The sequence below is a fragment of the Alligator sinensis genome, unplaced genomic scaffold (assembly GCF_000455745.1).
Source record: "Alligator sinensis unplaced genomic scaffold, ASM45574v1 scaffold282_2, whole genome shotgun sequence".
Lineage (NCBI taxonomy): Eukaryota > Metazoa > Chordata > Crocodylia > Alligatoridae > Alligator > Alligator sinensis.
Genome location: NW_005841879.1, coordinates 325,817 through 348,213, shown reverse-complemented (window position 1 = coordinate 348,213; position 22,397 = coordinate 325,817). Strand labels below are relative to the sequence as shown.

The 22,397-nt window shown below is 42.8% G+C and overlaps 1 protein-coding gene across 2 annotated transcripts in view; it reads left to right on the top strand.

Annotated features, from left to right (window-relative positions):
- The window catches only part of KCNJ16 (potassium voltage-gated channel subfamily J member 16), a 37,939-nt gene that overhangs the window by 11,756 nt on the left and 3,786 nt on the right, over positions 1 to 22,397 (top strand). The window lies entirely within an intron of this gene.

Here is a 22,397-nt window from a genome sequence, read left to right as displayed (position 1 = left end):
CTGCTGCCGGGTGTCTGAGCCAGTCTCAAAGTCAGTCTGACATCTCTCTTGATACAGGGTCACAGATGAGAAAATAGAGAATTACAAGGTTGGAGGAATTAGGTTTCCAATGTCTGTCTACTAGAATAAGCCAGAAGCTTCAATACTGGCTGAATTTATTCAGGCAATCACATTCCCTTTCCAAGGCTAATGCACATGAATACTGTGTTCGGAAGCTGAATTGACAAGGAATCCGTCTCCATAAACATGTATAAGGTTCCTGGCCAGAAGAATAGCAATTAATTGAAGAGGAGGATTATATCTATGTGACAATTATAGCAAAGCTAAGGTTGGCTTTCTTTGAAAGACTTCGTTATACATTTCCAGATCCTGGGCCGCTCAGAAAAAGCCCTTTGTTTATGGGCAAGAAACCATATTGCTTTTGCATGTATTTATTTTCATATTCTGCAAATGTACCTTATGAAAGCAATTCAATCCTCACAAAGCAGTTCCCTAAGCTATATACGCGAATTGACTGAGATCTCATTAATTTAACCCAGATCTCCAGAGTCACACTTCAGTGCCTTCACTGCTAGAACATCCTCTCTCTCTCTGACTGGTCTTTACTGACTATTCATAGAGAGTAAAGTTGAATATTGAAGTCCCTTCATATGTGTATTTAGACTACTCGGTTTTAAGACTCCAAGAGCAAATTAGAAAATTACATTAAATTATAACACAGAAACTGGCTCATCTTTTATTGTTGCAGTAATTGTTCAGCTTCCTAAGTATTAATAGTTAATCTCTGTTCCCTTCAGACGGCTGGTTGGTGGCTTGTGTAAAATGAATGAGTGCTCCCTCTAAAACCTGTGTAAATCAGTGGGTGTCTTTCTACTGATTTCTATCAGACCTGGCTTTAGTCTCCCCATCACCGTAATAGGTGAAAGCCTAATATCAACTAATGTTGTCCTCACAACACCCGAATGAAGCAGAGGGATATCATCATGTCACCTTTACAGATGGAGAACCTGGGCACAGAGAGATTGTACAAGGTCACGTTGTGCTCAGGCCAGATCTCCTGAGTCCCGTATCAGTGCGGTCTCCGGACGGACCTCTTCCCACCTTGAGGCTTGGCGTTTACCGAGAGCAGTCTTACGTCGGTGGAGGATGCTACCCCACAGCTGTCACTACCCGACACAAGGGTGACACTGTTCACAGGGAGCATATGTGAGAGCTGCCCTCCTGTCTTAATAGCAGGACTCTAAATAGGAATAAAACTCCAGGAGAAAATTAGGAAAGAAAAGGCACAGCTGCTTTATGAGCAGAACTTAACCGTGCTGAAATCTTTATTAAGGAACCAAACCTTTGCCCTTTTATTTTAACATACTCTTTCTTTATAAAGTATAACGTAAGGATATTAGATTAGTTTGATCCTGGTTCTTATTATAGGTCCGGTAGATGGGAATTCAGTTCCCCTCCTTCTGTTTGGTATTCTTAGATGTCAAATCAAAGTCCAGGTGCCGCACAAGCCCATTTCCTCTCTTCAGTGGTTTATTTTTCCCAGCCCTATAATTCCCCCCAGGAAACCAGAGAAATGTTAATTTCTTACATTTTTTCCCCCTTTATTAAAGTAACAGCTCTGGCCATTTAAACAATCAAGCACATGTTCTTGTGCTGTCTGCACCTTCTGCTCTCCATAAATGGTGATGTGGTAAGAAAAACCATGAAGGAAAGTAAGGAAATGACATTAACCTTTTCCATCTGATAAATAAGGGCTCTATTCAGCTGCAGTAATCTACATCCCTCCCCAGAGACCCAGGTAATTTAATACCTAAGGGCTCAGTTCATTTAAAATTATTTCCACACTGGCCAGATGATTTCTTGGTGAATTATTCAAGTGTAGGGTTGAATTGTTCTCCCTCATGCAGCAATGGATGGAGAGAGCTGACTTTCTGGATGTCCCGGGCTTATTGCCTTATTGAGGGATCCCTTTGGCATCCACAGGGCTTCTGACCTGATCTTGTGGTCACTGAAATTCATGGGAGCTTTGGCACTTACTTCAGTGGACAACGGCATGCATCTTGCTCGTCTCATTTACTGTCCTCGCCTATAGGCTATGGACTTGATGCACCCACAGTTTATCACAAGAAATGGGAAACATGAGCTACAGATCGGTGGGAAGTGAGAGCGTGTGTTGGTTTGGCCTGCTTACAGCTATGATCTGCCAATGCAAACTCAGTTGTATGGGTGCCTTGTGTTAAAGAAACTATTACAAGGTGGGAAGGAGAAAGAAACGGGTTACTGACTGTTGAGCACTGCCTCTTATCAGCCCCAAGTCCTTGCACTTCTCTCCCTGCACTGGGGAAGTTGGGAGGCAGATGTGTTTTTTTCTACTCCAGTTTAATGGAGAAAGACATGAAAATCAATGGGAATTTCAAAGCAACATTTGGGTCTTTTGAAAACATAGGACTTAATTCTTTACTTGTACATTATTTAGGGTCTGAGCCAAAGCATGTTGAAATCAAGGGAAGTCTTTTCATTAACTTTAAGTGGGCTTTGGCTCAGACTCTTAGCTTGTGGCACATAGTTATTAAAGAACAAGCCTGACTAATTAAGCATAATAAACCCAGGTTTTAAGACGCTTCGCAGCTTTTTCAGCGCTGAAATGATCCATGCTCTGACGGTGCATTATTAGGCTGCCTTGAACAAACAGGAAAAGTGAGAAGTCGGACCTCTGTATAACATTTAATTTCATTATCTTTACAGAATGATTTTTGAATCGTGCAATGGCTCTGCGAAGTATTCTGGGGTGGATCGAATTGGGTAGAAATCAGCATCTTTCCCTTGCCACCAACAGGTCTGTTAAGATCTGGTGCACCAATTGTAAAAGCTGCAGTGGATCAAATCCTTTGAACGCTTAGTTAATGCTGTAGATTTCCCTCTTCCCCTCTGTGCTAGGCGTTAGGGCAGGACACAAGGCGGCTAAACCTCGTACAGCCATAGCAATGAGCTCTTACCTTGTTTACCCTCTGGCAAAGCAGCAGTGCATTAAACCCCAGTTCATTAGCATTTAAGCTTGGAGCTGCTAGTGAATCCTGTTCTGTCTGGATTCATTTAGCTGGATCCACCAGAAGAGCCACTTGTAGCATTTCCCTGATCTCCCTTCACATCTAAAGCAGGGAACTGAATATAATCTGGAAGAGTTGTCTGACACACAAGAAAAGACGGGGACAGAAGGCATTTGAGTGAAAAAGAAAAACCAGGGATAGAAATCAATGAGTTACTATATGAACCGACGAGGCTGAGCTGGTGAGGAACGGCATCAAAACATTTGGCATATGCTGATGTTGTGTGGAATATGGATTATAGGTCATAGTGATGGCATCAAGCTGACAAGGCTTTATTCTCCTTGCATTGGGAGATTTGTGGCTTACCAACCCCCCCAAAAAAACTGGATCTGGTAATGAGAAGTTTTGGGGCCCAACTCTTCGTATAGTCCAAAATGAAGTTAATGAAGATTCACTGGTTTGAAACAGATGCGGGTCCAGCCCTGCCTAGACAGTGTTTGTACAGCACATTCTGCTCAAAGCATTTATGATCAGGGTTTATACACAGATATATAAATAATCTATTATGTCTTGCCTTGGGGGTATGGTGGATGAAGAACAAGGAGGAGGTATGGTGCTAGGTCACAGCTACATATTTAATAGCGTGTCATGGAAACTGTGGAGAGCCACATCCTGCCTTTTTAATAACACCTCCGTGTATGACAGTGTGAAAGGTAACTGCTGCTCAGCTCTTTTTATGGGTCATCACAAAGAAGGCAAGATCAGAGCCCTGGCTGTGTCTTTTCAGAGGGGTAAACTTTTCTGTAAAAGTATGATTTACAGTTTAGAACAGAAGTTGTTAACAGTGGGCGCGTCTACAGGAGATGCTAGCTACACAGTAGCCTAATAACACTGCATAGTAGCGTGTCAGAGAAAAAACGGTGCTAATCCTCTACTGTGCAGTAATATTAGTCTGCTGCACAGTTAGCATCACTAAAAACCTGTGCGCTAGTGCTACTGTGCAGTAGTGCGAGTTACTGTGCATTGACTTAGCACTTGGTTAACCAAGTCCTAAACTTAATGCACAGTAACTACAGTGCATTAATGAATGTGTAGACATGCCCAGTGACAGTCTCAAGAACCAGACGCCCCTGATGTACAGACTGGATGAGCATGGACAGTGAGAGGGTCTAGCAGCGCAAGCAGTACAAGGCAATTTGGCTGGGCCCTTTTGCTTCAGGGTTTAAGCCAGTCTGTAATTGTTAGAGATGAGGATGGGAACTTCTTTGGGGCAAATATATATCCTGTGGGGTTTTGTCAACACTTTCTGGAATATGTGGTATTGGTCACTGGCAGAGACAGGACCTACTAGTTAGCCCTAGGGTCTGATCCAGTTTGGCAGTTCCCATACTTCTCCAGTTTTGTCTGTGAACTTCTGATTTTCCAGCTCATCATTACCAAAGCAGGGACGAAGCTAAGGTGCATCATGACCAACCACATTAATTCTTGAGTCAGGAGGACAGACCAGCCAAAACACTTCTAGCTCTTGCTGGAAGGAACTGAAGGCGATATGCTGGAAGCAACATGGGCCAAAATGACCATGAGTCAAAGGACTCTGTATCCCAAAAATTGGCTGGAAAGACCAATCTAAGCAAAGGGTTCATCAGAGCTTCACTGAGAGTAGAAATGGGAGTTTAGCAATGGAGGCCTGAAGTACAGGAACCGGTGCATTTCTGCTGGAGGTTGCGAGTGTGTGCGACTGTGTACGAGTAATTTAGGGAGCCTGCTAAGGGACAGTGCACCCTCCCCTCCCCCCTCCCCGTGCTGTCTGCTGGCATTAAGCCTGACAATTTGGTGTTGATATGAGGCAGAAGGGAGGATGAGAGAATATTTCCCCCCCAAGACAATAGAGAGCTTTGTTTATCACAGGCAATTCTGTAGGGTTGGAAGGTGACATATGATGTCTTTCCTAATAGTTTTACTGTCTAGGAAGCATGGAAGCCATGCTGATGGATAGGATTTCCTTTCCTCTCCACTTGTTTACTCTTGGCACTGCTTTTGCCAACATCTGCTTCTTTAAAATAACCTGTCTAGTGCCTGGGGGAGCAAGGAGCCATGCCACAATCCTCAGAGAAGGCAGGAGACAGACTGAAGCAATGGCCCTTAGATTATTGTTTGCAGAGCAAACAGACCCACTGTTTGCTGTGGATAGGAGGTGAGCATATTGCTGCTTATTTGATGCTGGTTGCTTCTCCTTGGGCCCAGCTACTAAGTGTCATTAATAGGCACTTTGTGGACATGGTACGTATGTTCCTCTGGGATCGTATCCATGGGGGCAATTGCAATGCTGGCCATAGAGATGCTCTAAGTGTCTGGAGCAGAGAGGAAGCCATTTGTGTAGTCATAGGGCCTAGGGACAGACATTACACATAAACCAGTTTACGTGATCAGAAATTGGTTTAAACCTGTAACAGAATAGATGCTCAGTGCCCATAGACCAGTTTGAAAATGGTTGAAACCACAGTTTGAGAAAAACCCGGTTGAATGTCATCTCAGACTTAACTGATGTGGGTCAAACCGGTTTATGCAAATGTGTGTCCCAGACCAGAGAGAGGGGTTGGCCAAATGATCATTAAATGTGGCTCATTTAGCATTACAGGAAAGAGAAAGTCCCGCATTTCCTAACCATGGCAATCTTATCTCCTGGGTACTTCCCCTCCTCCCCAGCCTGGGGTGGGGAAGGTGACACTGGGTGATACAACAAGCTTTTACCAGGGTGAGGGAGTTTATTTTGTAGAAGGAGCTCTTCAGTGTGTCATGGAAAGCTTTTCTGTCAGGGGAAGATTAGAGAGGAAAGCACTTTTGCAAAAAGAGAGGAGAAGGAGAAAGCTTCAAATTGCCAACCAGAGGGGTGAGTGGAAGTGATCCTGCTGGCTAGTCACAGGGAGAGAAGGCCATAATGGAAAGGGGGATTTGTGGTGTGCAGGGAAGAGGCATGGTCTTTAACCTCTGTGGTCTGCAGGGAATTAAAACTTTGGCCTTGCAGCTCTTTCTTGAGGCTTCTTCTTGATTGGACCTTATAGGCTCTGAGCACTGCTGGTATAAATTGGGAGCAACTCTGCTGGAGACTGCTGAGTTGCACGGATTTCAATGTGGTGTAAAACAAGCCTTGAGCTTGTTGACTCATTTTCTAATACTGACAAAGGCTTCTGAAGTGTGGGCAGATAAGGAGACAGCCGCCACTGTCACTTTGGCTCTGACCCCTTCCAACGGATACTGGACCAGCGAAGCGATACGCCAACGTGGAGCCGCACTGTCGGTGGGACTAGCTCCGCTGTATGCTGTCTGTCAGCTGCAAGAGGTACCACAGTGGTATGTACTTTAGAAATATCAAAAGATGGCTGGACCAAGTCTCTTTGCCTCCACTTCTACTTCCTGTCATTGTGCATGTAGAGCTGGGGTGATTTTTCCCCAGGTCCATTACCTTGTATTGGTCAACCCTGAAATTCATCGGCCATTTTTTTGCCCCCTCACTTAGCTTGGAAAGATCTTTCTGCAGCTCCTCTTTTCTCCTCTTATGAAAAAGCAGTCTCATCGTCTTTGTTGGCCAGCAGGAAGGGATTGCATATTGTGGCCCAAAAACCATGATGCAGCTTCATACAAAGAAATGCGTGCCTTTTATCTGTGGTTATTTTTGCAGTCATGTTACTAACACCAGGTCCATTTCTAAGCCACTTGTGGGAGGAATTGGTCTGCGAGTGGTCAAGGGAGAGCTGATGATTCAGATACTCCCATTTATTTATGGTGACATCCTGGACTGCAGAACTGGAAAAGTGAGGAGCATCTCAGCATCTAATTTCCTGTGGATGGTTCAGTCCTGAAAGCACTGCTTTTTTCATTTGTCAGCGTGGTATGGGGGATAGAGAAATGGTAGGTGGAGAAGAACAAAGAATCAGAGTCCAATGATAGGAAAACAATCAGGTAGAGATGGCATTGATGAACACATATTTCAAGACTCCACCAGAGCAAAAACAGTAGTGAACAGGAGCAAAATGAAAGATAAATGAATATATGTCCCAAGTAACTATGACATAGGGTATCCTACATTGCAAAGTTATCCTTCATTCTGAAGGACTGCTAAATCTTTTTCCAACGTCATTGCAAAATGACACCTGATTTTGTGCTCATCAGACCAAGACCACTGATTAGACAAGGTTTAAGGCTGTGTGTAGATGAAACCAGGGTCACATGTGCACGACACTTTAAAGTGGGTTAAATGCTTTTGCACTGCTTTAATGGTGTTGGTGTTTGTACGCGTCGGTGGCGTATTGCACAGTAATTCCAGCTGCTGTACCAAATTCAGTGGCATAATGTGCCTTAAATGACTTGGGGTGCAGCAAACTAAAACTCCTCTGAGGAGTTTTAATCTGCTGCCCTACAGCTGCGGAGCGAAGCACTGGGCTCCGTGTAGCTCATGGGCTGTGCAGGAAGCCCATGCAGGCAGCCCAGCAGCAGCCTGGGAAGGCAGGCTCTGCTCAAGAAAAGCAGCGAGCCTGATCTTATTTTTTTTCCCTCTGGAGCCTGCCTGAGCTGCATGAGGGCCTGGTGCTTCCCTCCGCAGCTGCGGTGCTCCCAGGGACTGCCCAAGCTGGAGAGGCAGGTAAGTGCACAGGTATGTGCATGGGGGTTTAAAGGTCCCTAAATTGAAGTGGTGTTTTAAAAATCCTCCCACTTCAATTTAGGGCCTCTATTTTATCTACACATGCCCTAAGAACTGACATCATGCCCTGCAGCACAATGGTTTCTTTTTTGAGGGTGCTCACCCAAATAGTGACCAGACCTAAACCTCCTTTCTTCATGAGATCTGATGAGATCACAGCCCACATCAAAGGAAATATGGGGAAAACACCAGAATTGTTTAGACCATACCTATTAAACACGCACTGCATAAAAACACACCGATGGCTCTTGCATTTTGGAGGTTCAATTCAGCGGCCCCAACCACTGGTTTGAGTAGCAACCCATATCCATTTGTGTCTGGAAAAATGGGTCTGAAATTCCTGCCTGGACAAAAACGTGTTGTGATTTCCAGTGCATCCTGATTTGGGTGAGGTTGAGGTATGAAAAAACAGCCATTTGATGGTGTTTTCTTTGTCACGCCTGATGTTTAGTCCTCAATGGAGCTCAGAGAGATGGTGACTCATGCAAACATGGACTGAACTCCCCCGTTCCCCACGAATAATTTGAGACTTTAATTTATGAGACTTAAAAAAAAAAGGAGAAGAAAGGTTTAGGCTGTCTCTTGTTTATACCTATGTGAGACCGTGCAAACCCAGTTAAAAGACAAAATGTTGGTGCGACTGGGTTTCAGGTGGAGGTGCAGTTGTCATGGTAATAATCTGAGGTGAAATCTGAACCCTTCAAGCAAGCAGGGGAATGTGGTTCAACATGTATGACAATGGGTCAAAGAACTTGAAAGGTCAAAAACTACAATCCGGGTGCAAGAGTAATTATTTGTGATTTACTGCCTTTGTGTCATCGGGTTGATGCAGTTCCTGAAAACTCTGCTGCTTGGGATGGTCTTTAAATGAAAGTTAAACAAAATGTGTTTAGTGGAAAGGCTGCAAAACATCATTTATCATTTTGTTTTTCAAATCAAGCTGGGAGAGATTGTATGTCTTGGGGTGCTGGTAACACGATTCTCCTGGCAGGTGAAATTCAACCTCTTTGGCCAAAACCCAAATAAATAGGCTGTGTGCTGGGAACAAAAAATGGTCCGTAGGACTAAGGGCTCCGTTCTGAGTTGAGTGTTTTGGCCCCGGTCCAGTGAGAGACTTGCACATGGGCTAAGCTTGCTCCCAGTGGCTTCAAAGGGAGTACTTGTCTCCTTCAAGTTAATCCTATCTGTAAGGACTTCACTGGATCAGGGCCAGGTGGTTCAGCACTTTGTACGATTGATCCCAAAGCTGAAGCTAGGGAGAAAAGAAAATGCAGTATCCAATGTCAGGTTCGGATGCCCCCGAGTTTTAGTTGCCCTCATCCATATGGCTGCAGAAGCAAACTAGGGAGGAGTCTCCCATTTCCATTATCATAAAGATCTGCCCACGGGAAGCTGGCCAGTGAGAAGCCAACTATGAGGTTCTCGTAGGGAGTCCTGTTCACAAGCAGAAACTACACGGTGTCATTTTAATTGCATTTTCGGCTCAGGTATCAGACCAGGGCAGCGACTACACTTGATCTTAGGCCTGGGCCTGCATGTAGGAGGCCTGCCAAAGGATCTGGAGGCATCTGAAGCCCCAGGCTGGGGTAGAGGATACTTGCTTGTAGTCGGGCCACATATGGTTCAGGAATGATTCAAATGGATTCAGATTTGATCTCGAACATGGAAAATCCCCCCCCACAACCAAAAAGCAATACAGTTCAGGGCATGGGGTTGTCATTATTCCATTTCCCTAAGAAGAGAAGAGGTCGGAGCATTAGCTGATCATGCAACTAGCGGTGATATTCTGCCCTTTCTATGCTGAGATGGGCAGAGACAGTACAGAGCCCTTCTCCTCTCTGTATAGGGATTGTAGAGCTCTGTCCATCTTGGTACCCTTTTTAGATATCAATGTTTACGGTCAATCCAACATCAAAGAGTGAAATGCTTCCTCTTTTGGTGTCAAGGGAAGCTGTGACCTTAACCTTGTTGGAGCTAAGCTCCCACCACCGTATTGAAGTGCTTAGCAGATCTGCCTTCCCCTGTGCCACAGTTCCCCGGTCCAGGAATCCTTCTGCAGCCCCTTCACTATTGCAGTGCTATCAGCTTTAGGCTCATGCTAGAGCACTGGAAACCACCCAAATGTGGGGGCAGGTTGCATCCAGATCTGAACTCCTAGGTAGGCCCAGCAGCTAATACCATAATGACAACAACAGGACCACAAAGTGATGAAATGTGGGCTCTTTTGGGATACAAGTCATGATGGACAACAGTGTCATAGGGGGAAATATTGTCTAAAGGCACAAGGAAAGACTCTGGACTCTACCGTGAGGTCTCAGGGCCTCGTGGAAAAGTTAGGAGCTCAGTTTTGTTTATACTAGAAGCATGAAAGGCTGAGCTTGCTCTGAAGGCATGTGAACTTGTGCATCTAATGACATAAGTATTTGAAGAAGAGCATTAGATCCTGCCCTCTCCCTTTTCCTTTTTTGGCCCAGTCTATAAAGCAAATTCTCTTTCGTCATGTGTCTGCGGTATGCATTTTGCTCACTGTTGATACAAGGCTTCCACAACAATGAAGTTTCAGACTAGCAGCCAGTGCTCTTCTCCTTAGGATCAATATGCTGTCAAGGAGGAACAATTGACCCAGACAATAACCCAACCCGTTTCTGTCTTCCTTAGTGGGAAATGGTCATTGAGTTCTGGGAGGAGGTTCATAAACAGCCTAGGGCGTGTGAGGAGGCGAATGACCTCAGAGCTAAGTTTTCACTGGAGAACAAAGAGATCTGCAGGCCTGATTGGAAAAACACCCATAAGACCAAGTAAATGGCATAATGTAATAAGCATCTACACGCGTCAGAACGTTGTTTAATTCTGTTCATTCTCACTTCTGCTTTTACACACTGAGTTCCTCCGCTCATTACCATACAGCTGTCAAGTTTGTCAAACAATGCTTGTGTGGGCAGTTCGTTCCAAGGTAACTTCTTTCATCTCGCATTCATGCAGACTGAAGATTCATCCTTTCTTCTTTCCTGAGGATGCTTTGCAACGTCATTGTTCCCAGATTGTTTGTCCCTTCTTATGGTATTTCTGGCTCCCTTCCAGTTTGCTTTCCAGTTTCTCTTGAAACGGTGCTTCCTGCAGCGAGCAGTGATGATAGACAGTAGGACATGAGGATGAGAAATCTGCAAACACCGTCTTTCTAAGCTTGCTGCTTCTGTGGGAAAACACCAACTTTTGTCCTTCCCAGGTTCTTCTCAAGATCTTAAAACCCTTTTTGCTATTGACTACATACAAAATGGGCCTCTGAGATCTGCAGAATGCCCCTAAGGAAACCCGCCACCACTCCGACTTCTCAGCCTTGTTTGGCCTTGCAGCAGTAGGGACAGGTTTGCTAAATCCTTCTAATGTCCTTGGGCTTGTTTAAGGGTTTATACCCCAAACAAGTGACACTCAGGACTTTTCGTTGGCTTTGGGGATGTGTTCAACAAAGGAAGCTTGAATAAAACTCTTTCAAGGCATGCCATCAGTGAAGGTTAAAACTAGCTAAAAACAGAGCCGGGACCTAAAACATAGAGAGAGAGAAAGAATAAACATTGTGGGTGCATCACTGGCTAGCTACAACTTTCAGTGATGTTGGTTTTGCCCACTGTTCACTCAGCCGAAATCTTGGGAATAGTTTTTGGCTGTATTCAAAACTGAATTGAAAGACTGCTGGAACCTGAAATACTTTGGAGGCCAGAGTTACATTGCAAAAGTGGCCTGTAGCAGTGCCCTGGAGAGTTATTCTGCAATAGACTGGATAATGCTAGTTTATTGTTTATAGAGCAGTTGTATCTATGAGGAAACTAAGAGTAGTTGTATCCCAGCATACGCCTCCGGAGTTGTTTTGACAATAAAAACAACTCTACCGCTGTTTATACCGATTGTCTCATGAGTGTTGACATTTCTAATGTAACCGATTTTTATTTGATGTATTTTAGTTGACATCGGTTTGATAAGATCTACTCACCAACCTTGTCGTGTTTACCTTTAAGGGATGAAATGACAAAAGCCCGACTGTTTGAACAGGTTCTGCATATACATCCTCATTGACTAACTTGCTCATTTGATCAAGTCGCTAAGTAAAAACCTTCCAAGCAAGGGCTAGATAGCTTGGATACTACATGAGCCCCAAATTTCCCCTGTTCTACTGGTGGCAGATTCGGGTGTTGTGTCTTGTGGCTTTGTCAGGGTTGACAGTGTCGTTGTGCTAAGAGGTTAGACACTGGGTTTGTATAGCACGGTTTAGACTCTAACCAACCTCCTGCCTGAGGAGGTTGGACTCTAGATGGGCTCTGAAAGTCCCTTCCAGCCCTACTTCTCTGTGCTTCTGCATGCTTGAACCTTTGCCTCTGGGTGGACTTGAAGGAGATGGTCATGACTCCTATGACCAGCCTACCTAATTGCTCCTCTCTCTCTACTACACTGTTCTAGCTGGGGTCAATAGCAGATGCATCCAAATTAGACCCCTCACTTTCAAAAAGAGAGGAGACAGCAATGAGGGCTTCTGCATGTTGGATCCCACTTCCTTCCTTCATCTGAAGGAACATGAATTTGGTGTCTTTCTGGACCTACTACAAGGTTTGAAATGCAATAAGTGGCATGCATGGTCCTAAGTAATGAAGGGAGTAAGGTAGCTAGCAGGTTAGCTGAATTCTTAAGGAACTAGTTATTTTAAGGCTGTCTGGATTTAATGTAATTGCATTAATTGCATAATGAATGATGGTAGGTTGCCAAGTGCCTTTGATGGGCATCTAAATAAATAAATATATCCGTATTGTGTCTGGTCTCATAATTGCTTCTGGAACATAGCTGTTGCAAAACATGTTATTTTCTTCTTGCTTCCTATCTCTGTCCCCACCCATGTGTAGAGAATCGTAAATGAACCCTGCGAGAGAAGCAGACAAAAAAAATATGTTTCTCACATGGTTATCACATATCTGGCTTGTTTTTTGTTTTTTATAAATCCACACAGGCAAAAATTAAGTCATGTTATTACAGGATGTGTCCATAGCCATCATTAAGCACCCTTATTTCTGTAGTGTGGGCTACGCCTTGAGTTAATTACTCAAGGTAGTGTCAGGCAGGGTATATTTCTCAGGCTCGCAAATTAGATTATCTTCTGAAAACCTAACAGACGGCACATTGGAGAAACAAATGAGATGTTTAAGTTACCACTCTGTCAAGCATCCAAGAAACGTTACCAGCATAGCACCAGCCCATCACCTGTAAATCTGCCTGGCTGTGCAGATAGACACAACACTACTGACCTCATTCCATGTGGAAAATATTATGGCAATGGAGCATGCAGGACAGGAAACAATGAGAGCAGGATTTCTATTTAAACATGAAAGCTGGAAGGTGTTTGACTTCGAATTTTGCAATATTTTCATTCTTGATGCACAAATACCGGAGTCCGCCTGCCCACTGACAACAGCTCACACATGAGATGTGTTGCACTAGACGAGAAGTTCTTTATGGCAATTTGCAATGCAAAATGATCAAATACGGTAACAGCTTGAGAAAGATTTTTACCGATAGGGAGTTAGGAAGAATGGTTAGTGATGGGGAGTTTTGTCCATTTGTGCTCCAACCTCTCAACCCCTAGCAAGACAGAGAGAGAAACAGAGTTGATTATCTCCATTGTGTTACTCTCCAGAGAGAACACCAGCACTGAGACATCCAGATGGAGATGTCAAACGACCCAGTGAGAGGTAAGGACAACCACAGAGGGAGGTAGTTGTAACAGGAGAAATAAATCCATGAACCACTGGTGTAGGGTCACCCCATATCCACTATTTATCCCTCCACATTAATGAAATGTTACTGGCTCTACTTTTTGGAAAGGCTGCAACCCTTTAGACTCTAAATGGCAAGATTATCCATCTGTGTGCACGTTATCAAGGATAAGACTTTCAGCTCATATAAATCATGGACCATTGACTATAAATTAACTATGCTTATTGCTTCTGAGGACCTGGCTCATATGACTCTGGGATCCTCAGGGTTCAGGTTATAATCTTATCATAGATTTTTAATTTGATTTTACCTGTTGGGCTTGGGAGACTTATTACTAAATCAGGATTGTTCTCCATTCTCCATGGGCACACAAAGACATTTGGACTGGGTAAATGAAAATGGAGGTTTTTGGAGGTGGGATCTCTGGCCTGACCCATAATCTTTTGCAAGGGAAAGCATATGGTTTGCAACTGGAATAAATTTGAAACCTGTTTTCTTGCTGCTGTTACTGGTATTACAGTAGCTGTCTTTTAGTGAATTCCCATAACATCTTGGCAGTTGTTCTTTCCAAAGCTCACGCTGGGCACGTCTACATGCGCACCGGTGACTGGTGCTACTGTGCAATACTGACATCGCACACTTTTCCCCATGCTACTGCACAGTAGCAACCGGCTACAATGCAGCATTGTCGGTGATGCGGTTTGTGCCCGCCGATGCTGTGTTTGTGCCTGCCCGTCATTGCTACAGCGACGTAGTCTCGTGTAACTTAGATGCCATTTTTGTTGGTTTGATAACGTGACGCCCATCTGAAACTTAGCTGCATCAGGTGAGTTGGAAGCTATGCTTCTGTTTAGAAGCAAGGAGGTTGGCATGAAACACGGATGTGTCATTCTTCCTGCAATTCATCACATTATCCATAATGTGATAAATCATATTACCATTTTCATACCATTATCCCTTTTGGCTGCAGCAGGGAGCCACTATCCAGGGTCTATAGACTGTTTCTATACACATATAAGAACATAGGACTGAAAGAAATTTCCTAGGATACAGAGTCCACTCTCATGAACCTCCAGGCAGCAATTTGTTCAGAAGTGCTCTCAAGAGCATTCACTTCAGCCTCTCTCACGCCATGTAGCACCCAATTAAATAAAACCAAACCCTACCATGTGCTATATGTAGACTGCAGCGGAGTACGTAGGGATCAAGCTTCCCACTTAAACACACAGAGCTGCAGACTCCAACTCCATACCAGGAAAAGTGCTATGAAACATTTTCCCATCTTTCCTACTCTACCAGCAAACTAGAGTTAAGGCACAAGTGAAAAGACCGTAGCAGTAACCTTAAAGTTTCATATCACCGTCCTTCTGCATTATCATTCGGCTGTATGATACATGCCAGCACCGTGCTAAGAGCCATATGAGTTACAAAGCAGGGCATATTCTGTGCTTCAGAAAAGAGAGCTGTGACTATAATCCAGTAAATCAGTATGAGATGAAACGGGCTTTGATACTGAAGAATGTTAAGTGATGTTGCAGAACAAAGCTCTCCTAGCCCCCAGATCCAGTCACTGTTAGTAACCCGTTGTTTTTGAAGAGGACGTATAGCAAAATGAAAACACTGCAAACAACAGAATTGAAAGGTGTTGGCTCCGTTCACTGAAAGTGGCCAGCATTATCTAATCGGATTCATGACCTGCCATTTACCTATTGTTGAATCTATTATATTACATCATGTCCTTTTTAGAGCTGCAACAAACTGTTCTGCTGTTCTCTGCCAGCAAGATCTGGTGGAAAAGTTCCTAAAAGTTTGGGAAGGATTTTTGTGCACCTCTGTCGGCTGAATGAGATCCATGAGGCCCTCCGAGTGGAGAAATCTAAGCTTGCAAATGCATTTAGCTGTTGAAACTAACCTTCAGTGGGCTCAGTATGTGATCAGTGCACTAGGGTTGGAGAGGAGGAGGACTTTCTTTGCAACATCAACATTTATATTTAGTTGTAATCACTTGCATACAACTGGTTATTAATTATAAATGTAAATTACCTGATTAAATTTAATTATTAGTTGCTGCTGTTTTCCCACACGTATGTTCAGCAGCCCTCCAGGTGTGGTGCATGGATGAGTTACAAAGTCTTGAAGTCCTAAGGAGAAAATGGTCCTGCCTGGTGGCCCTTTTACTTGGTCCTGATTGTCTAGATGTTCAAATGATGTTCTAGTATTTGCACTGCAACCCCGAATTTCGAAAGAGTGCTGCACTTGACTGCTATGGCATGGAAACTACTGAGCTTGCTCTTTTTCTTCTCATATGTGATCCCCTGACCGGGTTAAAAAGCAGAAAGGAAGCTCCCTTAAATAACAGTGTTTTCTGCTCTCTTCACTCCAAATTACCTGTGGGAAGATGGATGGTAGAGAGCCCCCGACTCACCAGTTCCAAGCTGAAAGGGCTTTGATTTCTCATGGTTTTTAGATGTCTACACTGATTAGCACATGGGGTGTGTAAAACAAAATGTTCAAATCTCTGCTGGTATAAACTTTAAGCAAAGCGCTGGGTTATTTCTTTCTTTTGTCTTCAATGACCCCGATCACCTAACAGAGTCAGTCAACAAGTGAAATCGATTTTCAGGGCCTCTTTTCTCAACCTTCAGTGGCCAAATACCACCTTCTTTTCTTTTCTTTCTTTTTTTTTTTTTTTTTTTAAATGAGATCTGGTTTCACTTAGACAAATTAAATGTCAATATATTTGTTACTGTGAGATGTTCCAGTGCAGATTACAGCACCATTGCATGACTATAAAGTCTGTGCATCCGTCTGGTGCTGCGTGCTATTTATGTCTGTCTTTTCAAATGTTTAATAAACACTTTATATTGATATTCTAAGTCTCCTCTTTGTATTGAGGTTTTGAATGTGTAGTCCAAGAAATAGCTTTTTATTTTTATTCTACCCAACTCACAGTCCAGCCCATTCAAAACATGTTTTTTATGCCTTTATTTGGACTATTTTCTTTTATTCTCGGAGTTGTTCTTGAAAGAACAGACCTGAAATATGTAAAAGGATGTAGGAAAAAGGCATTGCTCATAACAGGATAAATTGTAGAGCTGAGGTGTAACACATTTGCTTGGCACGGTCCTCTTGCCACTTGGTATGTGGCAGCCTTACCACCCTCAGCGAGACTCCAGCTCCGTCTTCCAGGCGGAGGAGATCAAAACAATGAAACAATTTATATTAAACAGAAACTGGAGAAATTTGAAAAAAAACACCTCATTCCATTTACTTCAAAGGAGCTACAATGGATTTCAGTTTCTCTGGCTAAATTGAACTAGTATGGTCCAGATACTACTCCCATTTAAGTCAATATTAAGATACACTCTGATCCAGAACACAGGGTCTGTCTGATGTGTTGGGGTTTTTTTTGCCATGATCCAGCAAAGCACTTAATCCCACGTGCAGTTCCTTTCATGTCAATGAGAGTAGTGGACATACTTGGAATTAATTGCATACTAATTGGGCAGTTCCCTAATTGGGCTCTGTCAGGTGCTGGGACTTGAGCCAGAGTGGAGAATTTCAGACGCGAGAGCAGTTCCCTCTCAGGAAGGAGGTTGTGGGGCTTGCAGCTCTAACAAAGAGCTTTTTTTGTCATGAGCCATTAGGAGGGGCATCAGGCATGGTCTCTGGACGATGGGGGTAAACCTGGACCAGCAGAAGGCCGTTTTGACAGTCCCGAAAGAGTGAAGAGAAGAAGTAGTGAAATAATGTCCTTCAAGAGCAAAGGGGGAAAAACGTTCAGACTTTGAACGAGTCATCTTAGTACATTTTGGGGCTGGGAGAATTGAGCAAGGGCCCTCATTTTCATAAGGCTGATAAAAAGAAGATACTTCCCTTTTAGAGTCTTAACCCTACAATATTTTTATGAAAGAGAAACAAGGGTATGACTCTATTCCAAAGGAGCCCTAAATGCTGCAGCTCTTCCCATTTCTCGGTCTCTGAACTGAAAATCTTCCACAGTTACACAACAAAGACTAAAACTGGAAATCATTCAGATCCTCTTGCATGCGAGGCAGGAGCATGGGATGTGATTTCCTACACCCATGCTAAGAGTAAAACTTACTGGATGCATCTGGGGTGAAAGGGAGAGTGCTCCTTTCCATTTGCAGGTTTCCATTTGCTTTCTTCTTGATTTAATCAGATTCGCAGCCCAGAATTATTTTGGAACAGAGGTTTTCACATTGTTTTGCTTAATATTTTACAAACAGACTGTTGACTGAAGTAACGCTGAACAAAAATTGACCCCTATTTACATAATGGGGAAATGTCATCATGATGGGTGTAACGACAACTAACGGAGTACATGAGGTGAAGGTGCTATATAAAGACTTGACTCAATGGAACGCTGTCAGAGGCAATAAAATGTTGTGGCTTAGTTGAAAGCCATGTTTATTGGGAGTAAAGTGCTAAACTGGATATTTAGAGCTCCTAAGCTATTGTTGCTGCTCTGAGCAAGTCAACAAAAGCCAAATCAGAGTTCATGCCCTTTTCTCACATCTGCTCATTCTGGTTCCACCCCAAAAAAAGAGAAGTGCAAATAAAATACACTAGAAAGGCTGACTCTTGCCCCGATTCCATTTTGCTAAAGCTCCGAACTGGGGGTCATTGGGTTTTGGTGTGTGCCCTTGGGAAAGGCACTTCATGTGCATCTCTTCTCCCATCTGATGTCTCTCTCTTCTCTTTAAGGGGCAATATTTATAAAGGCACTGATATGAAGTGGGTCTTTGGACACCTAGATGCCTGAATCAGGGTCTTCTGTCATTTTGTGTGCATGCCAGACCCAGAATAGTGAGGCTAAGAGACTTCAGATCTGTAATACATGTGGAAGACTTAGAAGAAGCACCAGGCCTTTCCCATAGTGCAATCTTCCAGCCTTATGAAATTCATTCATAGCTAAGCATCCTCCCAGCATGCTTGGTCTTACCCCTCTATTTTTAACAGCAAACAGTTTAGGGAAATATATTTCCGAGAACGCTCCGCAAGAGTTGGGGAAGTTTCAACACACTTCCTTCTCAGAGGAACAGAGCAAAATGTATGACATCTGGAGGAGGTGGGGCAAGAGGAATCACGAACAAGCACGTCCAAGAACAAAGAAAAGAATAAAAAAATGGAAGTTCTCATCCAAACATTACTGTTAGCAAGGGGAAGGAAAAACTTCCTTGGCAACATCTGAGAATCATTCACAGGAACTGATCCATGAGCTTTGGTATACGTAGAATATCACAGATTTTTTCCCCCTATTATTTTGTTGGTTCGCAAAATCGTTGGCGTCATTCATTGGGTGGCAGAAGGATTTTCTGAAAGGGGGTAAAGGATTTAAATGTTGTTTTTTTTGCAAAATGTCTTTGAAAAAGTGCCTAAAAATGTTAGGAACACAAAGTCCCATTGCAAGGTCATTCCTTTGGGAGGTTTTGGAAGTCTCCACATTAGCAGCTTGCAATAATGATCGTCCTGAGCCTGTTCTGTAGACGGCAGCATACTTCAATAGATTTAGCAAAGGGTGTTTGAGTTCAGATCTTTGCTCTACCAATGATTCATTCTTGGAAAGTCATGCAACTTCTCTGTAGCACAGTATCTTCACCAATTAAAAAGGGTTTATATTACTGGCTGCTCACTGAGGGTCATTGGAGGAAGTGCTTTTATGTTGCGAAGGGATGCTAAGGATTGTCGGTATAAATGAGCCATTGCATCAATAATTATAACAACATTATTAATCATTGATGTTCATGCTAAAATAATTTGTCGTGTTTTTTTTAATCACATATCCAAAATACTTGGGAAAACTTTTCAGAAATTCTTAAGACTTTCAAGGCCATGAGGGCGCCGAAGTCACTCAGCTGGCTGGGAAAATTCGACTTCATGCTCCTGTTGCATATCTTTGTTTTAATGCTAAAGATAGTCACATGCAAATATCCATGAGTATGCCCACAGTAGTAGCAGCAGCAGTAATAGTAGTAGTAATACAGCTGTACCCAGGAACCCCGACAGAGATCCAAGTCCCATTGTGCAAGCCCATGTTCCAACACTGCTCTGGGTTGGTTGCGACAGATTCAAAGCTGCCCCCAACCCACAGCTTTCTGCCAACTGTAGTGTGCTTCAGAAGAAAAGTCTTGCCAGCACCAATAGAAATGAAAGAGGGTGCCAACGAAATGACATTTAAAAAATATGACGACTTTCTGTTGGCAAAAGTAGAGAGCAGAATCAACCCAGTAGCCCTTGATTTATGAACTGTTTTGTTGCTGTTAGACTCTCACGGTATTTGTGGGTATTTTTAAGGAACTGTTTTAAAACCAGTGAATATGAAGGAAAAAAATTGTAACCCGCAGTGTGTTTTTTATTTATTTTTTAGATTGGCTTTTGATTACAGTTCGTCTCCTTTTCACACCTCACATTATGAGGCTTTTTTTTTAAAAACACAAGAGTTTCCAAAGTTTACTTGGTGTCAAAAACTACTTTCTATAAGGTTAGGTCAAGAGTCTTCAGTGGACGCGACTACAGTGAACTTTTAAAGCCATGAGCAAAGCAAATCTTATGAATATTTCCAAAGACTGTATTCCAAGAAATATTTTTGGAAACATTAATGTTGTGTGTTTTTTTTTTTTTTTTTTAATGAAGGCCACATTCTGAGGATATGACACCATATGTCACATTCACTGTTGAACTTGAAAAAAAAAAAAAAAAAAAAAAAAGAAAAAAGAAAGAAATGGAAACAATGTTTGGCTTCAAAGTGTTTTTGGAATAGCATCTATGCATGCCTGTCATTGTTCCTTGGATGGAAGACGAACTTTTAGCCTGTTAATCTAGTTCATTCAAGATGTATTATGCTGATTCTCCACTGCTCTGCATCTTGTGCTCTTGTATGCACCCATGCAAAGTGGGCGCAGGGTTGGTACAAAACACTAAATTGGCCGGAAAACTGTTTTTACCTTCCCTGAAAAATGTTGGCTTTTCAGTGTCACACACACAACTTCAAATTTTCAGCTAAAAATGGAAGAAAAATGTGTTTCATCTTTCCAATCAAAATATTTTTTTTTGAGGAGGGCATACCATCTCAGTAGAAATTGTGAAAAAAAGTTTCAAATGACAAATTTCAGCCACCCCAACAAAATATTATAGTTCTGTTTTGTCAACATTTTAAACTCATATGGAGTGATGTATGTACTGGCTGTGCATGTGTGTGGTGGGGGGTAGAGGTGGCAGGGGGAAATCATTTATGTAGATGCAAGGCATTGGCTAATCACTCCTTCAGTGTCACCGCTATTTTGCCGTCTACAGAACAGGCTCAGGACGATCATTATTGCAAGCTGCTAATGTGGAGACTTCCAAAACCTCCCAAAGGAATGACTTGCAATGGGACTGTGTGTTCCTAATATTTGTAGGCACTTTTTCAAAGACATTTTACAAAAAAACAACGTTTAAATCCTTTACCCCCTTTCTGAAAATCCTTCTGCCACCCAACGAATGATGCCAACGATTTTGCGAACCAACGAAATACAATCTATTACAGTCCTAGTTTTCCTCTAACTTTATCTAGTTTTAACAGCGGTAGAATACCAGTGATGTAAATGGAGCTGGGCTTGATTTATTGTGATGAGAGAGATGAAACAGGCCAACTGGCTGTCTGCACATGACATGATATCCTGGGGAAAAAAGGAGACGAGACCTTATAGCAAGAATGCTAGAAAATCTTTGCAAAGTTGTACAAGAAAACCAAAGCACTCCTGGCATAAGTTGCTTTGTGAGCACAAATGAAGGTAGAAGTGTGCACACGTGTGATGTGCGTGTGTGCAGATATGCCCAGTACTTTTCCATGTTGTTTGTCTGATGCACACTGAGAATAGATGATTCCAAGTCTGACATTTCTTTTCCAGTCACACCAGCATAAATGCCAATCTACTGACTTCTGTTGAGTTTCTTTGCATTTACAGTGGCATAGCTGAGAGCAACGTTTGGCCCACAGAGCTGAATTTTGAATCTTGGGGCCTACATCATTCCTTAAGAGACTGCTTCACTTGACACTTTGGCCCAGATATTAGAGGCATACCCAAGTCCAGTTTAGGTTCCTAACTCTTTTTTCAATAAGTTAGGTGCCTAAATACCTTTAGGCATATCTACCTTAACATTTCAATCCTGTATGTGTGTGTCAAAGCGTCGTCCTAAGGACTTTAATCTAGGATTGGGCATCCTCGTTGAGGTGCCAACGGTTGGAAACAAGGTTTATCATTTAGAGAAATGTTTAGAGGAGCCCTTGTGATGAGCCTTTTTCCTGTAGTTTTATAGTTTGGGCCCTCAAAGTAGGCTATTGTCATGCCATGTCTTAACTTGCATCTTCTATGAGGTGTGAGTGATGCTTTGTTCTCCAGGGGACAAGATGAACTAATTATTGTTAGATGAAAGCAAAGCAGCAGAATAAACAGGAATTTCAAGTTCTTCTAAGCTGCCCATATTTCAGAGTTTAGGACTCTCGGTCGAGTTCTCTGGGTACACATAAAACCCCCAGATACACACAAAAAATGGCATCATTACAACTAATCTTTACTGAGAACCCTTCAGTTAGTCTCAGTTTCAAGATTAAGGACTGAAAGGATTAAGGAGATTAAGCTATGCAAGGTCTGGAAGATTTGCTACTCTAAACCTCTGAAGCACCTTTCATGAGCACCAATTTAATTAATTTTCTACTTTTGAAAAACAAGCAGAGAAATGATTAATCCCACTGGAAGCATAGAATGGTTAATAACTAAAAGGAATCATTCATTTATTCCAAGTCCTGTCCATTTGTCCCTTCTGGGGATACTTGTCTTTCCAGTTATACTTCATGGTAGCCCCTCGTGATGAAATGCTATTTGTCAAAA